Here is a 25,017-nt window from a genome sequence, read left to right on the forward strand (position 1 = left end):
GCAAGGGGTTAAACCCATGGTGCATGCAAAGCAGGTTCCCCTAAGGGGCATGAGATAGGAATTGGTAGAATTTATGGTAATAGTGTGGTTGCAAAGATGTTTAAGGTGAGGGAAGCTATTTAGTTTTCTCCCTTTTCCTAATACATATTCCCCCTTTCCAGTCATGGCTTGAAGGGTAAGGTATGGAGACTTTCTCCAGGACCACCTTGGTGGGCTTTCCGAAGGAGCTGATAAACCTCCTGTGGTAGCCCAGCCAGTATAGTAGAGAGGTCTGGGATCCAGACAGAGCCAGCACTCTTTTCTAGTAGTGGTAGTGGTAGATAGAATTAATAAAGTTAAAGGCAAAGTTAAGTAGCCTAAATAAAATGGATGTATCAAAGGCCCCCTAGGGAGGGGCGTGGCAACTGGAGGAAAGACTGGATCCAAGAGGGAAATGGTGCCTGAAGCTAAGGCTGGTGTGGTTTTTAGGACAGGTTTTGGGACAGGCATTTCTGGGGCTGCTGGTCCTATAGCTACAGGGGGAGCCCTGAATGAACAACTTGTTTCTGGATCTAAAAGAGGAGTTTCCTATCGTTTCTAGACATGTATAACCTTAGACCCCAAACCTTTCAGGCCTCCCATCCTCTGATGGTTTTCCCCTTCTCTGTTACTGTGATGAAGATGGATTTCTTTTTTTCCAATGATGTCTGTTGTTGTTGCTGTTATTGTTGTTGTTGTTTCTATTGTTGTTGTTCTGCTGACCTGGATAAGATCCTGATTAGTGGGCATTGGTTTTGCAACCCCACTTAGGACAAAAGAAATTTCTATTCCACCACAAGTTCTGTAATTAGCTGTCCCTGGACATACAGAATTGATAGTTTCAAGTTTTTGTTCCCAGCAGTCATTTCTACAAGTTGCCAAGGCATTTTGTTTGTCCTGGTACGACAAATAACTCCTATCCTTTGGGCCCACGCCTGGATGTTTCCATATGGAGACTGCCACCCAGAAATCCAGGTGGAAGACGGGAAAGGTGGTACTCACCAGACCAGTTAATATCAAAGTCTGCACCTCTCTCCCTAAGTCTTGTGGGGAAGTCTCAGGGCCTCGAAGTATCCATTTGGTGGCGACAGCTCGCTGCGGGTTGGTGTCTGACATGGTCTGATTTCCAAGCAGAGCTGTCATGAAGATCAGCTGGACAAAACTTCTCACAGTCTCATTGGGAGCTTGTTGTTTGCCTGCCATGTCCCACTCTCTTAATTTTCTCTAAGGCTCAATGGAGGGTGTGAATTTTAAGCTTGAGTGGATCTCCTGGGTATGTGGCAGCTTGTCACAGTCCAGGGTTGGCCTTGGATGCATAGTTGTCTGGGACTGCATGTGGGTCAACAGGCTTTATGTGGGAATAGTGCATCCAAACCTGTTGATCTTGACTGCTGTTGGTGTAGTCAGGATTAGGGTGTATGGTCCTATCGATCTGGGCTCTAGAGTCTCCTTGTGGTGTCTCCTATTGCTCACCAAGTCTCCTGGCAGGAACCGGTGTGTCATGAGTGGAGGTGTTTATCATAAATGGCTGCAGAGCTGGGGCCAGAGGCACTCATTGTACATGGAACAGGCTTGTAGGGAGAAAAGAAACTTTTGATCATTATATTCAGCTAGGACTTCTGCTTTTATCCTGGGTAGCAGAGGTGGGGGGGGGGTACTCTCAAAAAAGGTTAATCCTAAAGTATGGGGGGGCGGGGAATTCTGAACCCGAAAGAGATTGGAGGGAAGGAGAGACACCCATCACAACCAGTTTCCAGGGTTAATTTAGTTAAGGTCTCATCTCCTTCAAGACCTGACTCAGCCTCTCAACCTGACTGAACTTTGGGGATGGTAAGCTCAGTGGAGCTTCCAACTTGTCTCCGCAGCTTTGATTAACTTTTGGGTTACTTGAGAGATAAGGGCAGGTTCATTTTCCGACCCCAAGAATACAGGGAGATCACACTTTCAGGATGATTCTAACAGCTTCTTCCCAATTTACTCTTGTTAAGTTCCTCTCTCCCTGGGCCCTGATTTGGAAGACACCCTCCCCATGTTCGGCTTTTATACGGCAGGTAGGATACTGGGCCATGACTTCCTCTGCTTTTGGTCTTAGGACAGAGACCTGAAGGTGCACTCTTTGGAGTAGGTACTCAAGCGTTCTTGCCCCCAGCTGTGTGCTTTGGTGTATCTGCTGGACAAAAGCAGCTAGTGAAATCTGAGGGGAGGATGAGTCTTCCATCGATGGTCTTGCACAACCCCTTTCCCTGGAGGCTGCTGTGCAGGTTTGGATTCTCTGTCCTTCCTTGTCGGTGTATGTTGGGACCTCAGGCAGTGTGGGCGTCACTATTCAAGGCAGCTGAGCCGTTAGGGTGGTAGTGACCTTGACTGCTGCCTCCTGGGCATCATATTGGTCTGGTTCTTTCCTCTAGGATTGGCTCTGTCTCCCCTTTGGTGTCCAGGGCAGCGTATGTCTGCTGTTCTCTTGGGCAGCCACACTGTTGGCAGGGAGTTTAGGATTTCATGCTTATTTTTGACAGTTTTTCCTTCTGAGATCTGAAGTCCCGTTTCCTTGTATATGCTCCATAAACATGGGTGGTTGCAAAGGCATACTGGCTGTCTGTGTAGATATTACGTTTTTGTCCTTGGCCTAGCTGGAGGGCTTTAGTCAGGGCTATCAATTCAGCTTTTTGGGCTGATGTACCTGGAGGCTTTATGCCCATATGGCTACATTCTTGGTGGTTACCACAGGCCCTGCATATCCGACTATGTCTTTCACAAAGCTGCTGCTGTCTGTGTGCCATGTCAATTCTGCTTCTTCAAAGGGGACACCCTTAAGGTCTGGTCTTGTCTCTTGTAGGTGGCTCAGGATCTCTGAGCAGTCATGTAAGGGACCATCTTGGCTGAGTTCAGGGAGAAGAGTTGCCGGATTAAGGGTGCTGCTAGTGATGAGCTGGATTCAGGAAGGGTTCAAGAGCAGAGCCTGGCAATGGTTTGACCTGCTGTTGGTCAGCCACCTAAGAAGCAGATGATTAAGGACCCCTTTGATGGCATGGGGTGGCCCAGAGTTAGCTTGTTTGAATCCTTGATACACAAGGTGGTGGTTGCTATTATTCAGAGACACTGGCCGTCCAGTTGCCACTGGGTCCAGTTGTTTTGTCAAATAGGCCACCAGTCTCTTTCATGGCCCAAGGGAATGGGAAAGGACTCCTTTGGCCACTCCCTTTATTTCCAGGCATATATAAGTGGAACGGTTCAGTGACATCTGACAAGGTCAGTGCTGGAGCCTCTAATAAGGCAGCTTTGACATTGCCAAATGCCTCTTCCATTTCCTCAGTCCATTCCAATGAAGCTTTCCCTCCTTGGGTTGCCTCAAACAGAGGGTGGGCCAGTTCAGCCAACCCAGGGATTCAGAGTCTTCAAAATCCAGCCAACCCCAGGAACTTCTTTACCTCCCAATGACTGGCAGGTTGGGGGATCTGGCTTTAGCACCTCCTATCTACTTACAATAAGCACGCTGATCTTTCTGTAACCCCGGCCTAATCTTTTTTTCTTCTGTTGTCTGTTCCTGGAACTGATAACTCCTCAGGGTCAGGCCTAGGTCAGGCCTGTCCTGTAATGGAGACCAAGCTCAAAAGGGAGTCAAAAATTCTTCTTTTAGTAGACCTCAGAGGAGAACCTACTACTGCTATTTTCCTAAACTTATATATATTTGACTACATGATAAATATTTATACTTATAACCACAAATAAATCTTACTTCTAACCCTTATCAAAGAAGTTTCTTTTCGCAACAGATGGAAACTATTACAGAAATCCACAAATAGTCAAAATGCAGAGAATAAGTGGCCATGAGAGACCCAGCCACAAATGATATATTTATAATGCAACCTCTATACCTAAAGCTCAGAGAAAATTGTGGAAGAGGAGATGTAAAGATTGTAAGAGCAGAGGTCCATAGTATCTAAGTGATAAATAATATATATGACAGGGAAGCTTCACCTGTGAAGTCTCAATAGTATTGTTGCCTAAGCAAGACCTGCACAATGACAATACTCATTGACATACCAATGTGGATGTGTAAATTTCAGAAGGTCTTATCCTTCATGACATAAATAACTAGAGACAATCATTGTCTACAGAGAGAGAAAATCAGTTTTCTTCAAGGATGAGCTCTATTATATCCCATTGCAGTGTTCAACTGTAATGAAATTGACAAGCCAGAAATGGCCTCAGTAGGAGGTAGGCATGCATGTGTGCATGTGTACACACACACACACACACACACACACACACACACACACACACACACACACACGAGAGAGAGAGAGAGAGAGAGAGAGAGAGAGAGAGAGAGAGAGAGAGAGAGAGAGACTCTAGGCTTGGTATGAATTCTTTGAAACCTCAGTGCCCACCCCAGTGATATGATTCCTCCAACAAGACCATACCTCCTAATCCTTTTAATCTCTTCAGATATTTCCACTCTGGTGACTAAGCATTCAAATATATGTGTCTATGGGAGCCACTCTAATTCAACCACCATGCACATTCTCCCTTGAATTTTAAATAATCTCTAGGTTGGTAATAATATTTAACATGATATAAATGCCATATAAATTGCTGCTATGTTGTTACAGGGATGAGAAGAAAAAAATCATCTGCCCATGCTCAGTATGGATATAACACATACTTCATATTTTCTTTTAAAAATATTTATTTTTAATTAATTCACTTTACATCACAATTGTGCCCCTTCCTCATCTCCTCCTAGTCCGATTCTTCTTCCTTCTTCCCCCTCTTCCCTCTCCTAGTCATCAGAAAGGAGAAGGCCTCCTCTCCTACCATCTGACCCTAGCATATCAAGTCATATCTGGATGGCCTGCATACTCCTCCTCCGTGGCCTGGCAAGGCTGCTAAGCCAGGGGGAAGTGGCCAACAAGTGGGCAATAGAGTCCATGTCAGATGCAGCCCCTATCTTCATGTTATGGGATGCACATGGAGATTGTGCTACTTATCAACTCCATCTGAGGAGGGGTTCTAGGTCCTCTCCATGCATGGTCCTTATTTGATGCATCAGTGTCTGCAGGACCCAGATTTGTTGGCTCTGTTGGTCTCCTTGTGGAGCTCCTATCCCCTTCAGGTCCTTCTGTCCCCCAACTCTTCCCAAAGACTCCCTGCTTTCAGCCACAAAGTTTGGCTGCAAGTCTCAGAATCTGCTCCCTTTCCCTGTTAGATGGAGTCTTTCAGAGAACTTCTATCATAGGCTCCCATCTTGTTCCTTCTCTTCAACAAATATATGGAAGGCTTAATGAATTTGCATGCTATCCTTTCACAGAGCTCATGCTAATCGTCTCTGTATCATTCCAATTTTAGTATATATGCTACTGAAGTGAGCATGACACCCCATATTTTCAATATAAAGCTGGTTAATCCTGTGGATACAGAGCCTATGGACTTGAAGGGCTGACTGAACTTTATTGACTTTTACAACAATGGCCCCTAACTTATGACCAATACAGGATGCTTTTTTAGATTAATTAAACTATAATTGTTTATAGTTTAATATTACAGTTTTGAAGATTTATGTAGAACTCTTATTTTTTGACATCAGATATTACTGAGTTATCTAGGCTGGTCTTAATGGACTCAGCAATCCTACTTAGCCTCCCAAGTATCCAATAGTACAGTCTTGCACCACTACACACAGTGCAGTGCTTGTTTTGATAAGTAAAATACAAATTTATTTGAAAACACTGTTGGGTTCAGAGGAGCATTTTGATCTCTTGTTTTTCCCAGGGGATGATGCCCTATTGTTTTCTGTCATGTTGGAGCTGGACACCCCTGATTCAGACCTAAGGGGTACAAGAAACATCACAACCATAAAAGTTCAGATCTCAAGACTAATTAAAAGTCTCAGTAAGATTGCCTGCAGACAAGCCTCAACAGTGACTTGCTACTGTCTGTTGTTGATGTACATTGGAATGAAAAACATTCTTTCAGGACACATGGGGCTCAATATAATCTGGCACCATGGGTACTGACCTTGACTCTGATTTAGTATAAGGCTGCATCAAGACCTGAGCCTGGAGGTATTCTAAACTGCTTTCAAGTCAGTAGAGACCTACTGTACTGTTGAATGTGACAGGGTTTGTGCTGATGAGGTTTGCTTTTGTTATTTCCTATATTTTCTGTTAAGTACATTTAATTTTAGATGGACAACTTTTATCTATTCTGTTTTTCTCTGTTACTCAATTTCTCTCTTTCTTTGTTTTTCCTTCCTTCCTTCCTTCCTTCCTTCCTTCCTTCCTTCCTTCCTCCCTTCAGACACTCTGTCTTACACACATTCTCTTTGTGTGTACATATGCTCATGTGTTGCACGTGTTTGTGGAGGTGCATGTGGAGTCCAGAGGCTGACAGCTAGTGTCTTCCTCAGTTGCTCTTTACTTTTTTTTTTTTTAAAGACAAGATCTCTCTCATTGAATCTGGGGCTTACCAAATTGGACAGACTGGCTGGCTGGTGAGCTCCAGAGATCCACCTATCTCTGCCTTCCAGCACTGAGGTTAGAGACACACGACATCATGGCGGCAGACACTATAGCAACTGAGCCATCTCCCTAACCCCCACTCATTTCTTAATCTCTGAAAAGGAGACATTTACAATTCTTCTAATTCTTAGAAACTGTCTCTATAGCTAGATAGATATTATTTCAAAGGTGCCAAGAGGTATATGAAGCAACTTTCCTAAAACCATCCTTAGTGACAGACTAGAATTTGTTCTTTTTACTGAGAAAACTGTTTAACAATTGAATCAAATAAATGTCATGAGGTTACATAAAGTTGTCAGGGTCCCCTAAAATTCCTCCCACCCTTTCTTAGAGCTCTGCTTTAGAACTTCTACAGTGTTCTCTGAAGACAAAACACACTTGGAAAATGTCAGATTCCCATTCATCCCATGACTGGTAGAATTATGGGATAGGGACCACTTAGAATACTTCAGTCTCTTCCCTAGTGGTCAGAAATGGATGGAGCCAGGAAAGGGGTACTCTACTCACGTAGAACATATATTTCCTTAATACTTACCTACATACAAAAGTGTGGAGAAGCAAAGATGGAGGGGAAGGAGCGTCTTGTCCTTCATCTGGTTTTTGAAGGAGGCAATGATGGCAAAGCATCATAACATTCAGAAGACTGCAGCAGACATAACCAGTTGTCAGGTGAGTGTTCATTTATAGAACCTTGCCTCCACAGAGACCCAAAAAGCTAAATACATGACTTCATGGTTTCCTTTTGAGGAAGGAGTCCATATGAGTAGTCTTGCTGATAGGTTACAGGAAGAAGAAGCAGTAAAGGTGAGTCCTACCTTTCTTCTTGGTAGGAAAGGCGGGAAGGAACTGAGAATGTAGCTCATTGGTGGGTCATGGCACACGTGACTTGTATTTGATCCCTAGCATTCTAAGAAAATGGATGGAAGCTCATCACTAATACTAGATGCTGTTTATTTCCTTTCTTTTTGTCTCCAATAGAAATTTAAATCTCAGCCAGGTGCCCTGGCGGATGCCTGTAATCCCAGCACTGAGGGAGACCGAGGCAGAGGCAGGCAGATATCTGTGAGTTCAAAGCCAGCCTGGTCTACAAAGTGAGTTGAGGGCAGCCAAGGTTGCATAGAAAAACCTTGTCTAGAAAAACCAAAAAGAGAAGAGAAAAGAAGATTATTATCTCAGGGGATCGTTTTGCAGTCATGAAGTAACAAGCATGTAAGAAGAGCTAAGACATTTACAAAGATTCTAGATTTCACACGATCCATCTACTGAATCAACACCAATGGTGAACTACAATGATAATGTTTAAAAGTTAAAGTTTGGTTTGGCGCCATTATAAATTGGAATTGCCATCACTGAGCAGTTGCGTGTGTTCTCAGAAGACATAAAGCATATAAGAAGTATTCTGGGAGGAATCTACCTTCAGAGGCGAGAAGGATTAAGGTCTATTTTAGGGTCTAGAATTGGGATTCAGAGTTTTGATGCTTATGAACTGTGAGACCTTGGACAAATCATATAACTTTTTGGAGCTGCAGTTTATGCATTTGAGAAAGGTGCATGAAGTGGGAGAGGTGCATCAGTTTCAGTGATGCAAGGATTAAATGAGTCTAGAAGGTATTTGTCATAGTGTCTATCACATGAAAAATGCTTGACTGGTTCTTATGACAAACATCTATTTTGAGATCTTAACAAACACTTGTAGAGAACATATATATTTGTGTGTTAAACACACACACACACACATATATAAATACATAACACTTTTCCTATTATGTAAGTCACTGAGCTTTTTCATATATATATATATTACACAAATATATTAAAAAATATATATGCTTGCGACATAACAGATACCCAGGGAAATTGTTTTGGTGAAATGACCTAACAGCTAGTCAACAAGAGTCTCTATGAAGAGGCCAAGGCTAACTATGATTTAGAGCACAGGTCATGACTACCTCTTTGCAATGGATTCTACCCACATCTTTTTAAATTAATTTATTCAGATTACATCTCACTTGTTATCCTGTCACTGTATCCTCCCATTCCTCTCTCCCTCCTGCTTTCACCCTATTCCCCTCCCCTAGGTCTATAACAAGGGAGACCTCCTCCCTTACTACATGGTTGTAGGCTATCAAGTCTCATCTTGGTAGCCTGTTTATTCTTCCTCTGAGTGCCACCAGGCCTTCCCATCAAGAGGAAGTGGTCAAATATGGGGCACCAGAGTTCATGTCAGAGTCAGTTCCCACTCTCCACATAACTATGGAGAATGTCCTGTCCATTGGCTAGATCAGAGTAGGGGTTTGATGTTTACTGCTTGTATTGTTCTTGGTTGGTGCAGTAGTTTGAGCAGACCCCCCTGGGCCCAGATCCACCCACCATGATGTTCTTCTTGTAGGTTTCTAGGACCTTCTGGATCTTTCTATTTCCCTATTCTTTTATATTTTTCTTACCTAGAGTCCCAATAGGATGTCTTCACATCTATCCCAATCAAAATGACTCTGAGTTTCCATCTTACACCCATCAGAATGGCTAAGATCAAAAACTCAAGTGACACCACATGCTGGAGAGGATGTGGAGAAAGAGCAACACTGTTCCATTGCTGGTGGGAATGCAAACCTGCACAACCACTTTGGAAATCTGTCTAGCACTTTCTCAGAAAACTGGGAATAGGGCTTCCTCAAGACCCAGCTATTCTACTCCTTGGAATATACCCAAAGGATGCTCTACCACACAAGGGCATATGCTTACCCCTGTTCATAGCAGCCTTATTCATAATAGTCAGAACCTGGAAACAGCCTAAATGTCCTTCATCCACATCTTTTATTCAGGGCTGAGACTCTTAATCCCAGGTTCTGGTATCTGAAAACCCTAAGGTGGATTTTTATTTGCGAATTATTCTCAGCCAAAGAAAAACTTCCCACTCAAGGTCAAATGACTCTTCCTGAAGGCAGTCTACATCCAGAGCTAGTTAGTATGAGGTTATAAAGGACAGGTGCCTACTGTACCTGAGAGATCTATAAAGGACATGCCAACTCCAGAGGTCTGAAAGTTTCCACAGTGGCCTCTGTTATGACTGTTTTCAATTGCTCTCAGCCTAGTCCTGTTTGCTCTTTCCCAGAGATGTTGATTCTGAAGCTACTCCCCAGTGGTATTCTTGCAGGCCCAGGTCCTTATTTTACAAAGTAACACCGAGGTGTTTTTTTTTTTTCTCCTTATCTGTGCATACAGACATGCAGATCCTTGCATCCTTGATGATGGACAACCTAGACAGTATTTCTTTCTGGGCAAATCCCTGGCTTGTGTGTATATGTTTATGCATGTGTGGCCTATGTGGCATGTTTTCACCTAAGATGAATGTGCCCATTATTAATTCTGGCAAATATTTACAAACTTCTTACATGTATCAAGCTGTGCACCAGGCTGTGCCCTCCTTAAGCTGTGGGCTAGTTGAAAAGATAGACATTAATCAAACAAATATATATTCCTTTTTAGACACAACTGTGACAAATATATAAAGGAGTTATGTGTGGGAAACTGAGGCTCAATGGAAGGGTCAGAAACTGAGGGATGAATACAATGAGCTACCCCAAGAGTGAGGAAAGACCATTCCAGTCAGATTCCAGTCAGTACTGTCTTTACTGGTTTTGTGGTAGGAAAGAGTTAATGAAAACTGAAATGGGGGAGATACAGCTATAATTAAACACTGGGTGAGAGCTGTGTGAGGAAGACCTTCTTTCACATTGTCCTGTGTAGGAATAAGATTCATTGTGCCTTTTGTTTTTTAACCAGCCATTCATCTACTTTTGAGGGGACCATGAATGGCACCTATAGTTGGTGTGTGTGGGAAGGATTGTAAGTTTTGTCACAGGTGAAAGCAGTCTTGGCAGGCTTTGCCCTTGGACACACCGTGGATACTCCCTGAGATTAACCTTGAGATAGACTGGGTGGAGCCATCCTGGGCCTGGAATTCAGGAAGGGGACCAAGGGACTCCACCTGGACTATTGTGTTTCTAATCGACCCTCAATGGGAGAGGGAGACCGCCCCTTGCACGTGACAGACAGGCAGGCGGAGAGGACAGAGGAGCAGCAGGTTCAGACTGGGCTTCAGTGAACCGGCTGGACCAGACCAGGGTGCAGGCCAGAGACACCTAGGGACCCGTCCCATGGAATGGATATAGGAAGGTTCATTCTTGTTTCCTTTTAACCTTTTTTCCCTTTTGTGTAAGCCAGTTGGGTTGTATAACAAAGTTTAATTTTTAAGAAGCAGAGTCAACAGGTGTGTAAAATCCAACACCTTCTGTTTCTCTCAGGGAAGGAGCTGCATGCAGTAAGCGTGAATCCTTTGGTCTTCTAGGGGCACAAGGAGGATATCTTTGTTTAGGCCTCTACTTCTAGGTTAGGACTTAACAAATTCTGGGCTCAGATGAACACAGTGAAAAGAAATGGTAAAGTTCAGAGAGAGAGAGAGAAGATGCAATTTGGATGACAAAAGACTGAAGTTGCCTTGAGCACAAATCAGACTATGGTCTCCATTGTTGGAGTCCTTTCTCCTGTTTCTCTTTTGCCCAAAGCTTGCTGAGAGAAAAGGATGCTATTTATGGAGTCCTCAAAGATCCCAGTGGGTATACACTGAGACTATATTGACAATCAGGGTCCAAGTCATTCAGAGCCTTTTTGTCTTTATCAGGATGTTTAGGTTTCATCTGATAAACCGTGCAAATGCTTGCAAGGTTTACAAGCAGGAGAGAGTCCTGATCTGACAAACATTTTGAGAAGATCCTTCTTGCTCTGTGCATAACAGGAAGGGAGGTATTTAATCCGGGGGGTGGGGGGCAGGGGAGATGTAGAACTGTTTCTCTATGTCTTTGGATTGGAAACAAATCTCAGGTCTTGACTTGAGGGGGCCGGAAGCTGGCAGAGCCACCACAGGAGCTAGTCCCATAGGGGAAGTATCAGATGCATCTCTTTGCCTCCATCTGGAGCTGACGGAAGCAGCTTGGCTTCTTGTCCTGCCAGCCTGCTCAACCTCTGTGGTATGCTGACATCGTACTCAGGAACACAGGGCTTACACAGTGATCAGTGAGCTGCTATTATCAGTTAGTGATAGTGAAAAAAAAACTCAATAAGAAAAATAAAGTTTGGTTGTCAGAAGGTAGCCTGGCCACAATTCTCATTTCTGTATAGTGTCTTTATGCTGGTTATTTGGTGAGATGGGAAGATTGTTTGCTGAACTGGGGTAGAGAGAAAGGAGGGAGGAACTGCCCCCCCCCCCAGTGGTTTGGCTATATGTTGCCTGGAAGAGGAAGCAGGAAATAGTGGTTGGTTTGGATAAGGGCTTGTTGGAAAGCAATGAGAGAGCCCAATCCAAATAAGGGGACAGAGAGGACTCACTGGGCAGTGGTTTGTAAGCAGAAAAAGGAGTCAGCAAATTTAGCTTGGCAAAGAAGTGAAGGATTAGACATCCCAAGCCCACAAAAGGAGGGACGCAAGACAAAGTCAACTCAATGGGGCAGACAGTAAAAAACTGCAAAGGAAAATGGGAACCTGTTGGCACAATTGACCCAGCAGGAGGGGAGAGGCTGATCTGAAAGGTCTTATCAGAAGAGACAGCATCTGGACAGGACTTCAAGCCTGAGTCGGGACTCTTCAGGCTGGCACCAGAATGAAGCCCCCCCTCCCCCAAACCTCAAACAAGGATCACCTGAAGGACGTGGAAGTAGGAAAGGACATAATCTGACACAGTCACATTCATTAGAAATATGAAAACTTAACTAATCCAGCCACCAGCTCTTGTTAAACTTCCTTATTATGTATTTTTTCCCATATGCCTTGGTTTTTTTTTTTCCACTGAAAACAAACCTTATTTGTTTTCAGTTATTTACTTCTCATGTTATTTACTTCTCACGTTATGAAAACCTTCAGTGTTCGGTCAGGCTTGGCAGAATATCTCCAGAATGGTCTCCCTAATGCTTTTTTCTGTAGCCTCTTCATTTTAAGGCATTTAAAGACACACGCTACACTAGTGTGAGAGGAGACCATGCTTAGAAATTGGTCCATTCCTGGAGCATCACACTGAATCAATGTGGACAGGAAGCTGGGACTTGGATCTCAGAGACAAACCTTGAAGGGCAACTTCTAACTAAGTCAGATCAGAAACCAAACATTCTGGTTTCAACTTGTGCTTTTTCTCTCCCAGGGAAGTTGCTAAAGTGGCAGTGATTACAGATAAATATCCATCAAGATTGATTTCCCATCATGCTCTCTCTACCACACAGCTTGCTTGTCTCAGTTACCCTGAGCAACTCAACACATCTGCCCATGCCATGCCACTCACTCTTTCTCTCTCTTTTTTTTTTAAAACACGTTTTTTTATTGAAAAATAAAAATAATTCATATTACATCTCATTTGCTATCCCATCCCATGCATCCTCCCATTCCTTCCTCCCTCCCGCTTTCACCCCATTCCCCTTTCCTATGACTGTGACTGAGGGGGACCTCCTCCCCCTGAATATGATCCTAGGGTATCAAGTCTCTTCTTGGTAGTCTGCTATCCTTCCTCCGAGTGCCATCAGGCCTCCCCATTAAGGGGACATGGCCAAATATGGGGCACCAGAGTTGGTGTGAAAGTCAGTCCCCAGTCTCCACTTAACTGTGGAGGATGTTCTGTCCCTTGGCTAGATCTAGGTAGGGATTTGATGTCCTCAGTTCTATCCCACTTTCCTGGTAAGTGAAGACTTTCATGAGACCTGCCGCCTTGGGCTAGTGTCCAGATATAAGTGAGTATATACCATGTGAGTCTCTCTGCTTCTGGGTTAGCTCACTCATTATGATCATTTCTAGTTCAATCCATTTGTCCACAAATTTCAGAAATTCCTTGTTTTTAATAGCTGAGTAGTAGTCCATAGTGTAAATGTACCACAGTTTTTTTTTTTATCTATTTTTCTACTGCTCTGACTCGCCTCAGCCCTTAAAACATCTCCGCTCTTCCTTCTGACGGACACTGACAGGCTTTAGGAGGATCCCTCAGAATATTGACTTATTTTCTGAACGTTTTCTTTTCCTCTAGCATCCTGCTCAGATGTGCGGCCTTTTGCCTGTCTCGGGCGTGGAGGCAGGTGAGGTGCTCCCCTTGCTTCTCCACAGTGCCTTCCGTGCCTTTGTTCTCCCCACTGATCTAGTGTCCTGGTACCTTAGGGCTCTCCCGTATGCTTTGCTTCATCTACCTTTCTTCTCCACATGTCCTTTATTGATGATTTTAGTACCTACATCTTAGCATTTCTACCACCACTCTTCTCATCATTTTCTGTATTTTGAATAGCCATGTAGATAATTGATCTAACGCTTGGCGTTACGCACGGGAGTCTCTTACTCCATGGATGCACAACGGATTTTCTATCACTCATTCTTTCTTTAGCTTGGAGTCACCAGCTCAATGACAGGTTTTCCTGCCACCGTCTCCTTCAGCCGTCTCATCCCCTCTGGCATCCCAACTGCAAATAACCTTTGACTCCTCTCAGAGCTTCAACCTACGTTATCCCTTTCATTTCTCCCACCTTCTTATTGAGGTGAGACTCCGTGGGTTTCTCTGTGCATTTTGCTTCATGGCAGTGTACCTCCTTATTCATCTATCTTCCTTGAGGTTGTTAAAACTCTAACCAAAGCTGACTCCAACCTTAAGCAGCTCGCAGTCATCCTGGGAGCAACCTCCCGAGAGAGCAACCTCAGCCCCGCTTTCTCTGCCTTCAGGCCGTCATGCTCTGCCCCTGCCGCTTGCAGCTGTGCTCATTTTCTTGTTCCCCTCTAAGGCTGACTTTCCATCTGTACACTGGGTCACAGCCACTCTTACCCACTCGAGGAGTTTCTTCCTGCCATCCGCCCTGCTTTCTCCTGTGTCACCCATATTTCTCTTCCGTTTTAGTGACATTTAAGGGTACCTGCAGTGTCTCCTGTTTTTTAACCTTACATCCTGCTTAGGCCAATTTTGTTCTTACCTTTATGGGCAATCTCCTTGTAATAGCTATCTCTGCTGGCTCTCTCTGTTCCTTACTTTAAATAGTATTCTCTGCTTAATGCACTCGCATCAGGCTTTGTTCCTCCCCAATAAGCCACCCAAACTCCATGGCTACATTAATCATCTAGTGAGAAACCCTGAGTTCTTATCTCAACTTTTTAGTAGCATTCATCCTCTCAACAAAGGCATTTCCTGAGGAACATTTCCCTTGGTACATGGAATGCCACTCTTCCTGGCTTTCTTCTTACCTCACTGCCTGTTCTTTTCCAGTTTCACTTACTGGACTCCTCTCTTCTGGATCTTCAGCAACTAGACGAGACTGGGGTTCTTCTTTAGCCTTTTTTCTTCTTTAGCTGTACACTCATTTTTTATGTTTCTTTTTTCCTTTTTTAAATTAAAAATTTTTTATTTATTATAATGTATTCACGTTACATCCCAATTGTTATCCCTTTGCTCTTATCTTCCCATTCCCACCCTCCCTCCCTCTTCCACCTTACTCCCCTCCGCTAGACCTGGCCACAACCTATCAGGTCTCATCAGCGTAGCCTGCATCCCCTTCCCCTGTGTGCCCACAAGGCCATCCTGCCAAGGGGCAGTGATCAAATTGTAGGTACCACAGTGCATGTCAGAGGTCCAGTGGCAGTCCCTACATGTGCCCCTTATGTGGAGAATTAGCTACATTTGAACAGAGGGTCTAGGTTCTCTGCATGCATTGCCCTTGGTTGGTGCATCAGTTTGTGCAAGGCCCATTGTGTCTAGATCTGCCAGCCTTGATGGTCTCCCTGTGGAGCTCCTGACACCTCTGGGTCTTTCTATCCCCCCACTCCTCCAAACAACTCTCAGTGTTCCACTCAGAGTCTGGCTTCAAGTCTCAGCGTCTGTCCTAACCCTCTGCTGGGTAGAATCTCTCAGAGGACATCTATGTTGGGCTAATATCCACTTATAAGTGAGTATATACCATGTGGGTCTTTCTGAATCTGCGTTAGCTCACTCAGGATGATCATCTCTAGTTCTATCCATTTGCCTGCAAATTTCAAGATTTCATTGGTTTTGATAGCTGAGTAGTATTCCATTGTGTAAGTGTACCACAGTTTCTTTATCCATTCTTCGGTTGAGGGACATCTAGGTTGTTTCCAGATTCTGGCTATTATAAATAAAGCTGCTATGAACATAATTGAGCAAATATCTTTGTTGTGTGGTGGAGCATCTTTCAGGCATATGCCCAAGAGTGGTATGGCTGGGTCTTGAGGTAGCACTATTCCCAATTTTCTAAGAAAGCACCAGATTGATTTTCAAAGTGGTTGTACAAGTTTGCACTCCCTCCAGCAATGAAGAGTGTTCTCCTTTCACCACATTCTCACCACCATGTGCTATCACTTAAGATTTTGAGCTTAGCCATTCTGATAGGTGTAAGATGGAATCTCAGAGTTGTTTTGATTTGCATTTTCCTGATGATGAAGGTTGTTGATCATTTCTTTAAGTGTTTCTCAGCCATTCGATAGTCCTCTGTTGAGAATTCTTTGTTTAGCTCTGTACTCCATTTTTAAATTGGATTATTAGCCCTCTGTCAGATGTAGGGTTGGTGAAAATCTTTTTCCAGTCTGTAGGTTGTCACTTTGTTCTATTGACAGTGTCCTTTGCCTTAAAGAAACTTTTCAGTTTTATGAGGTCACATTTATTAATTGTTGATCTTAGAGCTTGAGCTGTTGGTGTTTTGTTCTAGAAGGTTAGAATAGAGTGTAGGCCCTAGAGCTGGGATGATAGCTTTCAAATTCTAGCTGTCTCCTTAAAGCTTACTAGATGCAGACCGTACCTTGTTTCTGTAAACCTCAACTGTGTCTCCAGAATAACCCACCTGAAGTATTTAGGCACTCATCATCTGATGAGAAGCAAGTGTTTAGGTGTTGTTTTCGTATCTTTGCCAGGAAAGGCTGAATCAGGAGCACCGTGTGTGTGTGTGTGTGTGTGTGTGTGTGTGTGTGTGTCAAAAAGTAAAAATTTAAGATAAACAATGATGGAGATATCTCAATTCTTCATAAATCCATTTTATATAAGTACATGTACAAAGCTTCAGAAATATTCAGTGCATTTTTGAGCACATGGTTTCTTTGTCTTTAATCTGGTTGTAGTTGAAAATGTAGTTCATCTACATGTATGTATGCAAATGAGAATAGCAAATAATTATTTCACTGAGCTGTAGAAATTTTTATTTAATCTGAATCCAAAATGATGAGCACAAGCATAATTTCTGATTATTGTATACTACAAATGACCAAATTGAAATGTTTATTCTCTTTGGAAAATACAAAGTTAAGTTCAGTTAATAAATTATGGTTTGGAAAGGAAAATGAATTTCTAACCCAAACATTTTTCTTTAATTGTGTTTTAATTTCTCTTTTTTAAGTCAAACATTAAGAAAATGTGGCTGCCCTCTGCTGAAGACAACACCTAGACTGCTCATCGAACATGAAGAAGTTGAGCTGGTGTCTACATAAAGTGCTTACCCATACATCCTAGCATCTTTGGTACAGGAAGGTACTCTGCATGTTACCAGAAGAGAAATGCAAAAACCACCCATCCAGCAACCCTTTGATCTACAACGCTGTCCTGCTTGCAAAATATGCTAGGGCAATGGTGGCACAAAGCTTGTGGGATTAACCAACTGATGCGTGATTTGACTTCAGGCCTATTCATGAGATGGAACCCATACTCAATACTGCTTGGGTGACAAATAACCAGAGACTGGATAGCCCAGGAACTTTGAGGTTAAAAAAAGTAGCAATAAAATTACTTCTAATGACATTTATTTTTGTAGGTCACTGCTTGTCGGGTCCTGGCCTGTTGGAAAAATCGAATCAGGGTTCACCTGAAAGAGGGAGTGGGGATTGAAAGTAGGATACAGAGACACGAGAAATAACGAGTCAAGTCAGGAAATTTCTGATCAAGATTCCCTTTAATGTAGCTGAGTAAGACTTTATGTAGTAAGGTCAATAGGATCTAATCTGATCCCTCTCTCCCTAGCTCCCAAGGCAAGAAGAACACCCTCCAGGTGTTTCTCAGTAAGGACTTCCCTACTTCTTTCAAAGGTAAATAGTCCGTCCAAGGGTGGCCTGGAACACAAAGACCTCCTCAGGCAGAGATCAGCAGCTGGAAGGTCACAGCATTCTGACTTGGCAGAATTTGGCATGGCTTCCCACAACTGCTCAGTTATCAGCAGAGAAGCTTCCTCTGTTTATGTATTGTGGCTGCCAAGTTTAGTGTTTTTATGGCATTCCCAAGTGTCTGAAGGAGTGGGTCTCTGCTTCTGTGCCTTTACTTGGGCTCTTTTTCTTTTGCTTATCTTGTCCAACTCTGATGTGATAGCTTTTGTTTTATCTTACTATATTTTGTCATATCTCTTAGAAGCCTGCTAGTTTTTAAATCAGAGACAGAAAGGGAGTGGATCCTGATGTGGGGGAATTGGGAGGAGCAGAGGAAGGGGAAACCATAACCAGGATATATTATTTGGGAAAAGTATCTATTTTCAATAAAAAAGGAAAAAGAAAAAGAAAAATGAAATGGGGCTCCAAGAAGTTAGAACAACAGTTTTAATTTGATTGCAGTTGAGTACTATCTGTTACTTATCTTCTTCTGAACACTATGGGTGACATGGGGAAGCTGGGACAGATCACTTAAACTCACTGAATAGAGTCCGCTGAAATCCCTGAGTACCTTATTGATTATTTTTCTTCATGGTGTCAGATTTATTTAAGAATGCTGAAAATGAGCCGGGCCTGGTGGCGCACGCCTTTAATCCCAGCACTCGGGAGGCAGAGACGGGCAGATCGCTGTGAGTTCGAGGCCAGCCTGGTCTACAAAGTGAGTCCAGGACAGCCAAGGCTACACAGAGAAACCCTGTCTCGAAAAACCAAAAAAAAAAAAAAAGAATGCTGAAAATACAAACAAAACTACAATTTTATAAACAAACATTATTTTTGAAACAATTGTCAAACAGTACTTTTCAACTAGAAAGATGTGATCCTTATTCCTGAATTTCTATACCCTGCTTAACACTGTCACTTGTAATTACCAGTAAATTATAGGATGATACGTGATAGGGTACTTTCAAGTTGGAACAGAGCACAAACACCAAATTCTCAGCACAAAGGAGATTTATTACCCTAGAGGGGACTATATGGGGCCTGCCTTTGGATTAGGCAAAGACTCCTGTTAGCAATGCTGTCTCCCGGCGAGCAAGACAACTCGAATCAGGGTTCACCTGAAAGAGGGAGTAGAGATTGAAAGTGGGGGACAGAGATAAGAGAGATATTGAGTCAAGTCCGGAAATTTCTGATCAAGACTCACTTTAATGCCGATGAGTAAGACTTTATACAGCAAGGTCAACAAGATCTATTCTAATTTTACTCTCCCTAGCCCCTAGGCAAGAATACAATGGTTTGAATCACTCTCTGTAAGAGCTTCCTATTTCTCTGAGTAGCTCCGGGTAAGAACTTCCTTGATCCTCTGGGTGGTTCCCAGTTGGGATTTCCCTACTTCTTTCAAAGGTAAATAGTCCAAGGATACCCTAGAACACAAGACCTCCTCCAGCAAAGGTCAGCAACTTGAAGGTCACAGCATGCAGCCTAAGCAAGGATTTCTAACATGGCAGAATTTGGCATGGCTCCCAACATAGCAGGACATTGGAGTTTTTGTCAGGAATAAGAAAGTGGCCAAATAAAGGTTTAGTAAGAGACGGAAGAGGAGGAGGTAGGTTCTGCTGGTCCCATGTTTGACATGAGTGGGTCTGTTAGAACTCTTCAATATGTTTAGTGGATTTAACCAGCACTAATATCCAAATAAAATATTCCCAGTAATTTTTTTTATTTCAATTGGATTCCTCTATTAATTAAGATTAATAAGTAGAGTGTGCCTTTCTGTTTGTCTATGAGATTTAGTAGAATAGTTTCTGATGCCCAAATCCCAAGATATATGAAACATAAACAAATAGCATCATTAGTAGTATGTAATTTTATCAAGGTTTCCAGTTGTTTTTTTTTTCCCTATGATTTTTAATCTCGGATACCACTCTAGTTTATTTCAAAAAGATTAATGATGCATTCTCTTAATTTGGAACAGAGTCTGATTCAGTTGTGTGACTGGGTATAAATTATATTATAAATTTCCTAAGAATCATATCATCAGACATACAGATGTAAACAAAAACTATCACTTCCTTCATAATATCAGGGGTCTAGGTTCAATACCCAGATCTCCACTAGCTTGAATATCTTGTGCATTAATACCATATATTCAGCAATAGGAAGAGTTTTAACTTGTTTTCTGATTTATCATTAAACATCACACACACTATATCCATATGTACAGGAAAATGCTTATTTTTAGGAGATATTTCTGGTATCCTGCTTGTTTTTTGTTACTTAATATGTAACCATAGATGAGAATAAAACTTTTTTTAAATTTTTTAAAATATTTTATTTAAATTTTAATTTATGTGCTTTGGTGTTAGGATGTCAGATCTTGGAGTTACAGACAGTTGTGAGCTGCCATGTGGTTGCTGGGAATTGAACCCTGGTCCTTTGGAAGAGCAGGTGGTACTCTTAACCACTGAGCCATCTCTCCAGCCCGAGAATAAAACTTTTAAATAATAGCTATAGAACTTCTAAAAAACACCTTAAAAAAGCAAGCACACACATCAGTCTCTGTGGACTAAGCCTTTTCTATGTGCATTATATATCTTCAACACAAAGGATTATTCCCATTATTTTCATTCTATAAATAAACATAAAAACTAAAGTAGCCAGCCCAAAGTTACAAAGCTTATTAATAAAAATATATGAAATTTAAATCCAAGCAAATAACATCAGGGTTTCGCTTTTAGCCAATATGTTGCACTACCTCTCAAATTCAAATTAGATGTTTTGTAAGTAATTTATGATGTAATTTTCAGATGACTCAAGGGATGCAACTGAAATACATACACATATAAAGCTTCTCAAGTGCTGGAATCAAAGGCATGTGCCACTACACCCAGATGGATTCAGTCATTTTTAAAAGAGTTTCAATTGTATATAAATCCATGGTTTTATAGATTTATTCTTATTTTATTTGTATGGATGCTTTGCCTCTATGTACATGCAGTGCCCACAGAGGCCAGAAGAAAGTATTGGCATCTCTGGGACTGGATTTGCAGACAGTTGTGAGCTGTTGTTGGGTGGGTGCTGGGAACCAAAGCAGATCCTCTGGAGTGCAGCCAGTGCTCCTCACTACTGAGCTATCTCTTCATCCTCAAAGCTCATGTTTTATATAGAATTCATCATAGAAGTTTGCATTGACTTTACTCTTTAGAATGAAACTCAGATCAAGTTCAAGTTTATTGGGTTAGCTTCAAAATTTTATACAATAGTGTTAGTTTTTACTTCCTCCTGAACTTGTACATATTCCTATTTCTTTTTCTTTCTTTTATTTTTAAGTCTTCAGTCTTATTTGTCTTCTGTTAATAAAGTAATCTATTTGAAGGACATTTTTTACTGCTTCAGTGAAACAGTAACAATTGTTGAGAAAAAAATAAAAAAGGTCTGCTCAATAACATCCTGTCTAAAAAATAGACCTTATTAATTTGTAATTAGAACTCAAAGTCTTTCTAGGTTTGCTGACATGGGAAATGAAAATCAAAATCAACTTCATCAAATTAAGTCTCTTAGTAAGGTGATGAACAATCTGGCCATAATAAAATGGGAAATAAAGTGAGATTGCGTTGAGCAAAAGAACAAATAGCCCATCCCTAGCCATTGTCTCACATTAGTGTAGAGAGTGACTATGTGTTACATGCACATGGTACCCATGATTTTATGTGGATGGAGACTGCTGTTTGAAGAACAAGAAGAGAGATTAGAAGTTCTCATTGGATCTATGGCAAGGTGGTAACAATATTAACTATAAAATCAAAGATGGAAATTAGAGAAAGCTTAGTGGAGGCACAAAAGTTGCTGCCTAAGGTGGTCATGAATCCATAAGTAGTCTCAAGAGATAATGATCCCTTGAGAAGACCAAGTACTTTAGGCAGAAAATGGGCAATTTCTCAAGACATGTATGTAAGTTTGAGCCATTCTTTATTATTATTAATTTATTTATTTATTCAGTTTACATCCCGACCATTGTCACTCCCTTCCTCTTTCCCCTACCCCTCAGAAAAGGCGAGCCCATCACCTACCAACCTACAAAGTGTTTCAAGTCACAGGACCGAGTGCATCCTCTTCTCCTGTGGCCTGGCAAGGCAGTTCTGGCAGGAGGAAATGATCAAAAAGCAAGCAACAGAATCCATGTCAGAGATAGCCCCTACTCCCCTTACTAGGAGTCCCACATGAAGAACAAGCTGCCCATCTGCTACATTTGTGTGGCATCATAGGTCCAGTCAATGCACAGTCCTTGGTTGGTGTTTCAGTCTCAGTAAGCACCCCCGCCTGGGCACTGGTTGGTTGGATCTGTTGATTTTCTTCCGGAGCTCTTGTCCCCTCTGAGTTTTTCTATCCTTCCCCTCCACTTTTCCATAAGTCTTCCAGTGCTACTTCCAATGTTTGCCTGTGAGTCTCAGCATCTGTTTTGAAGTGCTGCTGGGTGAAACCTCTCAGAAGATAATTCTGCTAGGCTTCTGTCTGCTAGCATAACACTGTCAGGGGTTGACTATCCCCCATGGGTTGGGTCTTAGGGTGGGCCTGGAATTGTTTGGACATTCCCTCAATCTCTGCTCTGTTTTTATCCCTGAACATCTTGTAGGTAGGATAAACTTTGGGCTGAAGTTTTTGTGGGTGGGTTGGTGTCCCCCTATCTCCACGAGGAGTCCTGTCTAGTTAGAGGGTGGCCTCTTCAAGCTCCATGACCCCTGCTACTATAAGTCTCAGCTAGAGTCTCTCCAATATCTTCCCATGAGTTTACCATGCCTGTCTCCAGTTTGTCACAGAGATGCCACCACCCATGGTTTCTTTTCTCTCTGCAAGCCCTCTGTCCCCTTATCTTCTCTCCCCAGGTCTGATCTCCATCCTCATTTCTCTCCTGTCTCTCTCTCCTACCCTGTTCCCTCTCTTCATGGGCTTCTGCTGGCTATTTAATTCCCGCTTCTGAGTGAGACTTCAGCATCCTCCCTTGGATCCTTCTTGTTACTTATCTTCTTTGGGTCTGTGAATTGTGGTATGGTTATCCTGTATTACATATCCAAAATCCACTTTTAAGTTTGTACATAACATGCATATCCTTTTTTGGTTTGAGTTATCTCACTCTTGATGATCTTTTCTAGTTCCATCCATTTGCCTGCAAATATCAAGATGTCTTTTTTTAATAGCTGAGTAGTATTCCATTGTATAAGTGCACCACATTTCTTTTTTAAAAATATATTTTATTAATTTATTCTTATTACATCTCAATGGTTATCCCATCCCTTGTATCCTCCCATTCCTCCCTCCCTCCCATTTCCCCTTACTCCCCTCCCCTAAGACTGTGGCTGAGGGGGACTTCCTCCCCCTGTATATGCTCATAGGGTATCAAGTCTCTTCTTAGTAGCCTGCTATCCTTCCTCTGAGTGCCGCCAGGTCTCCCCATCCAGGGGACATGGTCAAATATGGGGCACCAGAGTTCGTGTGAAAACCAGACCCCACTCTCCATTCAACTGTGGAGAATGTCCTGTCCATTGGCCAGATCTGGGTAGGGGTTTGAGGCTTATTGCATGTATTGTCCTTGTCTGGTGCCATAGTTTGAGCGGGACCCCTGGGCCCAAATCTACCTATCATAATGTTCTTCTTGTAGGTTTCTAGGACCCTCTGGATCCTTCTGCTTTGCCATTCTCCCATGCTTCTCTCATCTAGAGTCCCAATAGGATGTCCTCCCTTCTGTCCCAGTTTCTTGGTAAGTGAAGACTTTCATGGGACATGCCCCTTGGGCTAGTGTCCAGTTATAAGTAAGAATATACCATTTGACTCTTTCTGCTTCTGGGTTAACTCACTCATTATGATCATTTCTAGTTCAATCCATTTGTCCACAAAGTTCGGGAATTCCTTGTTTTTAATAGCTGAGTAGAATTCCATAGTGTAAATGTACCACAGTTTCTTTATACATTCTTATACTGAGGGACACTTAAGCTGTTTCCATGATCTGGCTATATGAATAAGGCTGCTATGAACATGGTTGAACAAATTTTCTTGTTGTGTGCTGGAGCATCTTCTGGGTATATTCCAAGAAGTGGAATAGCTAGGTCTTGAGGAACCCCTATTTCCAGTTTTCTGAGATACGTTCCTCTCTCTCCACATCCTTGCCAGCAGTACCACATTTTCTTTATCCATTCTTTGGTTGAGGCACATCCGGGTTGTGTCCAGTTTCTGTCTATTATGGATAAAGCTGCTCTGAACATAGTTGAGCAAGTGTCCTTGTGACATGGTGTAGCATCTTTTAGGTATATTCCCAGGAGCAGTGTAACTGGGTCTTGAGGTAGAGGTATTCCCAATTTTCCGAGAAAGCACCAGCACCATATGCTGGATCTTAGCATCGCTGGAATCTAGTCATCCTCAGGATGGTGGGAAATGACGGGAGGTCTGAGGCAAGAATGATGTGTGTCTAGTAGCCGGGATTCCTCATCTTAAACATGGACAGATGCTGATGGAGTCAGCATCACTGTCACTTGATCTCTCTCTGAAGTCACTGCACAGAAGTTATGAGGTACTCAGACTTCATGTGCACTGCGTGCTACCACCTTGGAACAAGATCCTGTATGCTACTATTGTCCAGCAGGTCTCCATAGGGAGATGGATAGAACAATGGCTAGGAGGCTGGGACCATGTCCCTGGGATCAGGGAGCTGTCTTCAGAGAGGGGAGAAGAGTCTGGTGTCTGGAAGATGAAGCCATTGTTCCCTGGAACTCGGAAATTGTATTCAGATTGGGGGAAGGTGCCAGGTGGCTGGAGTCTGGTATAGAGAAGCCATCCATGGGTGACCTGGAACTGTGCATCCTTAGCTTCTGGGAAGCCTTGCATGTTACTTGCTTGACTGCCTGGAGGGATGGAGTCAAGTGATCCCAATAAGGAGCTTTGGGCTATGGTGGCTGGATTTGACTCTTCATTTTCCCACTCACATGTGTAGAGAGGATATCTTTCGTGGCTCAGTTTTCTCAGTTGGGGATGTAATCTGGGGATGATGGAGGTTTTGAGCTGAGAAGATTATTCAGGCCATTTTAATGGTATTTGGAATGTGATATGTAGTTCTGAAAAACATCTTTAAAAAACATCTGCCATGGGAAGGAAGGAATGCCCTGGTGGAGTGGAGGGCTGGGAGGAGCTTTTCAGGATTGCTGGAAAGCTCTATCCAATGGTGACCTCTTTGGGCGCATGGCATTTCTTGGAAACATGGTAATTCCCTGAAAGATCTATCCCGGATCCAGCCACCATTGCAGCATCCTGTGTTCAGAGATTGCACACCAGTCCAGGAACCTGA

General features: G+C 42.7%; 1 protein-coding gene and 1 long non-coding RNA gene across 3 annotated transcripts in view; both read left to right on the forward strand.

Annotated features, from left to right (window-relative positions):
* LOC311580101 overlaps positions 1–17,344 on the forward strand; it is a 73,530-nt gene extending 56,186 nt beyond the window's left edge. For both annotated transcript variants that reach the window (XR_014773362.1, XR_014773363.1), the window contains exon 2: positions 16,949–17,344. This is a non-coding gene — a long non-coding RNA (uncharacterized lncRNA). The remainder of the gene's footprint in view (positions 1–16,948) is intronic.
* LOC311580083 (uncharacterized protein) overlaps positions 1–25,017 on the forward strand; it is a 355,681-nt gene that overhangs the window by 209,951 nt on the left and 120,713 nt on the right. The gene's annotated exons all lie outside the window — the stretch shown is intronic.

This window comes from Acomys minous, assembly GCF_964271855.1.
Source record: "Acomys minous genome assembly, chromosome: 12".
NCBI classification, from domain to species: Eukaryota; Metazoa; Chordata; class Mammalia; order Rodentia; family Muridae; genus Acomys; species Acomys minous.